The following is a 7,500-nucleotide window of genomic DNA, read 5'->3' as shown; positions in this document are numbered from 1 at the left end:
AGGGGAGAGCACTTCCCCACCGATAGCTCCGGAACGCCCGGACCCATTGGCCCGCGGCACCGGTGGCTGCTAGAGGGCCTCCGGCGCCGTCAGCCGGGGTACGTCCCAGGCCGGCCGGACGGCGGGCAGCCGGAGGCAACGGCCTGGAACGGAGCCAGACTTGAGTCGTTCCGTGCCGTGGGCAAAAAGGCAGGGCTGCGGGTCAGCGCAGTTTGGCAAACCTAGCCGCAAGTGCGGGAAGGGCGGAGGAGCACACGGACGCCGCCTTCCCAAACTGAGCCCAAAGTGCCCAGGCATGCCCCCTTGATCTCGCCTAATCAGTGAGCCCAAAATAATTTCAGAGTGTGGAAACCTTATCCAAAAAGGTCGAAAAGAACGGCCAGAGATCAAGTCCGAAAGGGGAAATCAGTAACAAGCAAGCAGAGTAATCATTAACCAAAAAGCGCAAAATTATGTTAAAAGTGTGAAATCATTAACCAAAAACTCGAAAATAATGTCCAGAGACCAAGTCCGAAAGGGCAAATGGTTAACCAGTAAGCAGAGTAATCATTAACCAAAAATCGCAAAAGTAAGTAAAAAGTATGAAATCATTAACCAAAAATCGCAAAAGTAAGTAAAAAGTGTGAAATCATTAACCAAAAACTTGAAAATAATGTGCAGAGACTAAGTCCGAAAGGGCAAATGGTTAACCAGTAAGCAGAGTCATCATTAACCAAAAATCGCAAAAGTAAGTAAAAAGTGTGAAATCATTAACCAAAAATCGCAAAAGTAAGTAAAAAGTGTGAAATCATTAACCAAAAACTCGAAAATAATCTCCAGAGACTAAGTCCGAAAGGGCAAATGGTTAACCAGTAAGCAGAGTAATCATTAACCAAAAATCGCAAAAGTAAGTAAAAAGTGTGAAATCATTAACCAAAAATCGCAAAAGTAAGTAAAAAGTGTGAAATCATTAACCAAAAACTCGAAAATAATGTCCAGAGACTAAGTCCAAAAGGGCAAATGGTTAACCAGTAAGCAGAGTAATCATTAACCAAAAAGCGCAAAAATATGTTAAAAGTGTGAAATCATTAACCAAAAACTCGAAAATAATGTGCAGAGACTAAGTCCGAAAGGGCAAATGGTTAACCAGTAAGCAGAGTAATCATTAACCAAAAATCGCAAAAGTAAGTAAAAAGTGTGAAATCATTAACCAAAAACTCGAAAATAATCTCCAGAGACTAAGTCCGAAAGGGCAAATGGTTAACCAGTAAGCAGAGTAATCATTAACCAAAAATCGCAAAAGTAAGTAAAAAGTGTGAAATCATTAACCAAAAACTCGAAAATAATGTCCAGAGACCAAGTCCGAAAGGGCAAATGGTTAACCAGTAAGCAGAGTAATCATTAACCAAAAATCGCAAAAGTAAGTAAAAAGTGTGAAATCATTAACCAAAAATCGCAAAAGTAAGTAAAAAGTGTGAAATCATTAACCAAAAAGTCGAAAATAATCTCCAGAGACTAAGTCCGAAAGGGCAAATGGTTAACCAGTAAGCAGAGTAATCATTAACCAAAAATCGCAAAAGTAAGTAAAAAGTGTGAAATCATTAACCAAAAATCGCAAAAGTAAGTAAAAAGTGTGAAATCATTAACCAAAAAGTCGAAAATAATCTCCAGAGACTAAGTCCAAAAGGGCAAATGGTTAACCAGTAAGCAGAGTAATCATTAACCAAAAATCGCAAAAGTAAGTAAAAAGTGTGAAATCATTAACCAAAAACTCGAAAATAATCTCCAGAGACTAAGTCCGAAAGGGCAAATGGTTAACCAGTAAGCAGAGTAATCATTAACCAAAAGGCGCAAAAGTAAGTAAAAAGTATGAAATCAGTAACCAAAAAGCGCAAAAATATGTTAAAAGTGTGAAATCATTAACCAAAAAGTCGAAAATAATCTCCAGAGACTAAGTCCGAAAGGGCAAATGGTTAACCAGTAAGCAGAGTAATCATTAACCAAAAATCGCAAAAATATGTTAAAAGTGTGAAATCATTAACCAAAAACTCGAAAATAATGTGCAGAGACTAAGTCCGAAAGGGCAAATGGTTAACCAGTAAGCAGAGTAATCATTAACCAAAAAGGGCAAAAGTAAGTAAAAAGTATGAAATCATTAACCAAAAAGCACAAAATTAAGTTAAAAGTGTGAAATCATTAACCAAAAAGTCGAAAATAATGTCCAGAGACCAAGTCCGAAAGGGCAAATGGTTAACCAGTAAGCAGAGTAATCATGAACCAAAAATCGCAAAAGTAAGTAAAAAGTATGAAATCATTAACCAAAAAGGGCAAAAGTAAGTAAAAAGTATGAAATCATTAACCAAAAATCGCAAAAGTAAGTAAAAAGTATGAAATCATTAACCAAAAATCGCAAAAGTAAGTAAAAAGTATGAAATCATTAACCAAAAAGCACAAAATTAAGTTAAAAGTGTGAAATCATTAACCAAAATGTCGAAAACAATGTCCAGAGACTAAGTCCGAAAGGGCAAATGGTTAACCAGTAAGCAGAGTAATCATTAACCAAAAATCGCAAAAGTAAGTAAAAAGTGTGAAATCATTAACCAAAAACCCGAAAATAATGTCCAGAGACTAAGTCCGAAAGGGCAAATGGTTAACCAGTAAGCAGAGTAATCATTAACCAAAAATCGCAAAAGTAAGTAAAAAGTGTGAAATCATTAACCAAAAACTCGAAAATAATGTCCAGAGACTAAGTCCGAAAGGGCAAATGGTTAACCAGTAAGCAGAGTAATCATTAACCAAAAGGCGCAAAAGTAAGTAAAAAGTATGAAATCAGTAACCAAAAAGCGCAAAAATATGTTAAAAGTGTGAAATCATTAACCAAAAACTCGAAAATAATGTGCAGAGACTAAGTCCGAAAGGGCAAATAATTAACCAGTAAGCAGAGTAATCATTAACCAAAAAGCGCAAAAATATGTTAAAAGTGTGAAATCATTAACCAAAAACTCGAAAATAATGTCCAGAGACTAAGTTCGAAAGGGCAAATGGTTAACCAGTAAGCAGAGTAATCATTAACCAAAAATCGCAAAAGTAAGTAAAAAGTGTGAAATCATTAACCAAAAAGCACAAAATTAAGTTAAAAGTGTGAAATCATTAACCAAAAAGTCGAAAATAATCTCCAGAGACTAAGTCCGAAAGGGCAAATGGTTAACCAGTAAGCAGAGTAATCATTAACCAAAAATCGCAAAAATATGTTAAAAGTGTGAAATCATTAACCAAAAACTCGAAAATAATGTGCAGAGACTAAGTCCGAAAGGGCAAATGGTTAACCAGTAAGCAGAGTAATCATTAACCAAAAAGGGCAAAAGTAAGTAAAAAGTATGAAATCATTAACCAAAAAGCACAAAATTAAGTTAAAAGTGTGAAATCATTAACCAAAAAGTCGAAAATAATGTCCAGAGACCAAGTCCGAAAGGGCAAATGGTTAACCAGTAAGCAGAGTAATCATGAACCAAAAATCGCAAAAGTAAGTAAAAAGTATGAAATCATTAACCAAAAAGGGCAAAAGTAAGTAAAAAGTATGAAATCATTAACCAAAAATCGCAAAAGTAAGTAAAAAGTATGAAATCATTAACCAAAAATCGCAAAAGTAAGTAAAAAGTATGAAATCATTAACCAAAAAGCACAAAATTAAGTTAAAAGTGTGAAATCATTAACCAAAATGTCGAAAACAATGTCCAGAGACTAAGTCCGAAAGGGCAAATGGTTAACCAGTAAGCAGAGTAATCATTAACCAAAAATCGCAAAAGTAAGTAAAAAGTGTGAAATCATTAACCAAAAACCCGAAAATAATGTCCAGAGACTAAGTCCGAAAGGGCAAATGGTTAACCAGTAAGCAGAGTAATCATTAACCAAAAATCGCAAAAGTAAGTAAAAAGTGTGAAATCATTAACCAAAAACTCGAAAATAATGTCCAGAGACTAAGTCCGAAAGGGCAAATGGTTAACCAGTAAGCAGAGTAATCATTAACCAAAAGGCGCAAAAGTAAGTAAAAAGTATGAAATCAGTAACCAAAAAGCGCAAAAATATGTTAAAAGTGTGAAATCATTAACCAAAAACTCGAAAATAATGTGCAGAGACTAAGTCCGAAAGGGCAAATAATTAACCAGTAAGCAGAGTAATCATTAACCAAAAAGCGCAAAAATATGTTAAAAGTGTGAAATCATTAACCAAAAACTCGAAAATAATGTCCAGAGACTAAGTTCGAAAGGGCAAATGGTTAACCAGTAAGCAGAGTAATCATTAACCAAAAATCGCAAAAGTAAGTAAAAAGTGTGAAATCATTAACCAAAAAGCACAAAATTAAGTTAAAAGTGTGAAATCATTAACCAAAAAGTCGAAAATAATCTCCAGAGACTAAGTCCGAAAGGGCAAATGGTTAACCAGTAAGCAGAGTAATCATTAACCAAAAAGCGCAAAAATATGTTAAAAGTGTGAAATCATTAACCAAAAACTCGAAAATAATGTGCAGAGACTAAGTCCGAAAGGGCAAATAATTAACCAGTAAGCAGAGTAATCATTAACCAAAAAGCGCAAAAATATGTAAAAAGTGTGAAATCAGTAACCAAAAAGCGCAAAAGTAAGTAAAAAGTGTGAAATCATTAACCAAAAACTCGAAAATAATCTCCAGAGACTAAGTCCGAAAGGGCAAATGGTTAACCAGTAAGCAGAGTAATCATTAACCAAAAAGCGCAAAAATATGTTAAAAGTGTGAAATCATTAACCAAAAACTCGAAAATAATGTGCAGAGACTAAGTCCGAAAGGGCAAATAATTAACCAGTAAGCAGAGTAATCATTAACCAAAAAGCGCAAAAATATGTAAAAAGTGTGAAATCAGTAACCAAAAAGCGCAAAAGTAAGTAAAAAGTGTGAAATCATTAACCAAAAAGTCGAAAATAATCTCCAGAGACTAAGTCCGAAAGGGCAAATGGTTAACCAGTAAGCAGAGTAATCATTAACCAAAAAGCGCAAAAATATGTTAAAAGTGTGAAATCATTAACCAAAAACTCGAAAATAATGTCCAGAGACTAAGTCCGAAAGGGCAAATGGTTAACCAGTAAGCAGAGTAATCATTAACCAAAAATCGCAAAAGTAAGTAAAAAGTGTGAAATCATTAACCAAAAAGCACAAAATTAAGTTAAAAGTGTGAAATCATTAACCAAAAAGTCGAAAATAATCTCCAGAGACTAAGTCCGAAAGGGCAAATGGTTAACCAGTAAGCAGAGTAATCATTAACCAAAAAGCGCAAAAATATGTTAAAAGTGTGAAATCATTAACCAAAAATCGCAAAAGTAAGTAAAAAGTGTGAAATCATTAACCAAAAAGTCGAAAATAATGTCCAGAGACTAAGTCCGAAAGGGCAAATGGTTAACCAGTAAGCAGAGTAATCATTAACCAAAAAGCGCAAAAATATGTTAAAAGTGTGAAATCATTAACCAAAAACTCGAAAATAATGTCCAGAGACTAAGTCCGAAAGGGCAAATGGTTAACCAGTAAGCAGAGTAATCATTAACCAAAAAGGGCAAAAGTAAGTAAAAAGTATGAAATCATTAACCAAAAAGTCGAAAATAATGCCCAGAGACTAAGTCCGAAAGGGCAAATGGTTAACCAGAAAATCCGTCGAATAATGTCCAGAGACTAAGTCCGAAAGGGCAAATGGTTAACCAGTGGAAGGGCGATCAAGCGGAAAAATTTGCCCCGGTTACCCGGGATGGAGTTCCAGAGGTCCGGCCAGAGTTGTCAAATTCGTCCCGCTGATCGGACGCTTGTCATTCGGGTGGCTGGGGGTTGGCGGGGTATCTGCACAGTAGTAGGAGGTGGCAAGTCGGGACTTGGACGTTTATTCCAAGAGTCCACCCGAGCCTCCAGGTCTGCAGAGACCGACCCTAGCTGCCGCCCAACCGACTTTTAAGCCTTTTTCGGATGGGGATTTTTTCCCATTTTCGTCCATTTTTCGGGTTTTCTGTCGGGCTTAATAGGCGGCAGCCTGACCCCCGGCCGAGGCGGGGGGCGCACTCTCCCTTGCGTAAGGGTCCGGATTTGCCCCGGAAAGTGCCCCCGACGGCCTCCCGACCCGGGTGCCTGCAGGGCGGGGGAAAGGGTAGTCCCAGCCGCAGGAAATCATTAACCAAAAGACTTAGCCGTCGGGGCAGAGGCTAAGACCCGGGCTGGTGAAATCATTAACCAAAAGGAATGCACCCTTTTCCGAAAGTGCAGGCCGAAATAAGGCGAGCCTTGGGCCGGGAAGGCCAAAACCCCCAACTCATGGAAGTGTATGGGGTCGGACTCGGCGACTTTCCCGGGCCCCGAGTTGACCTTTCCCCACGGGGGCGGTCAAGTTGCTCCCGCCAAGAGGGCACGTTGCATTTGCTGCCGCTCTAGTCCCCGGGCTAGTTAATCAGTTGCCGTCGGAAGTCCCGATGCCGAAATGAAAAATGGCCGTTGCGGCGATTTGGCGCCTCATTTTCGGAAGGACTACCGGCAGGCAACCCGCCGAATTGACACTTGCGATTCGGGTGGCTGGGGGTTGGCGGGGTACCCGGAGATTTTCGGGAACTCGATTTTCAGAACTTTTGCTGGCAGCGGTTGCACTTGCAAAGTGGCCGAAGAAGTGCTCCCTCAAGGAAGGACCTTCTTTTGAAATAAAAGACCTTCCGAAGAGTGCCTGGAAGTCATTTATGAGCATTTAAGGGTAAATCTGGCGGACTTTCCATGCTCTGTTGCCGGCTCTGAAATATCGCACAGTTGGGTCTAGGCCGGTAGACTGGCTGTGAAAACAGACAAAGTGTTTTGGCGAGCGAGAGAAAACAAGGCCTTGGAACAGATTGGGGGGTGCGGAGGCACACCACACCCACAGGAAAAGAATTAATGAAAAAAAAACCAAAGTCTATGACATGTCTGTTGGTACAGTGAGAAAAGCAAAGAAGGGAGGCTGCGATGGCAGAGCAAAGCCGACCTTCATACAGATATACATGTCAAAGAAAGAAACTATGCCCGCAAAAGACTTGGTGCGAAATAACAAGGCTCCTTGTGAACGGTTATCTTTGTCTGTCAGGCGCAGATTGTGGCGGCGTCGCCTGGTTTCCTTGGGTTGCACTACATGTATGTCCTAGTCTCAAACGAAAAGTGCGTGCCCAGAATTTTGTCCAAGTTAGGCGACGCACGCCGGCTGGCATCACCTCTCCGTGCGAGCGCCGAAAGCTTTGGTCGACCTGTTTGGCTACGCTGGTCGCGGTTGCTCCTTACAGTGATGGGGACGGAAAACCGATGCGAGTTGACCAGGCGACGTCAACCAAGTTGCATGCTTTCTCCCCCCCCCCCCGCCGCCGCCAACCCCACACTGTGTGAAAGGAAAAAAAAGTGCGTGCCCAGGTCACTCGATCGATACGGCGAGGACTGTCCGACGTTGGAGGGCCCAGGCGGGCTAGCATTTATTTGCTGGTGTTTCAGGCTCAGCGGTTACC

This window comes from Heterodontus francisci, unplaced genomic scaffold, assembly GCF_036365525.1.
Source record: "Heterodontus francisci isolate sHetFra1 unplaced genomic scaffold, sHetFra1.hap1 HAP1_SCAFFOLD_776, whole genome shotgun sequence".
Classification (NCBI taxonomy): Eukaryota; Metazoa; Chordata; class Chondrichthyes; order Heterodontiformes; family Heterodontidae; genus Heterodontus; species Heterodontus francisci.
This window is presented reverse-complemented; position numbering follows the sequence as displayed.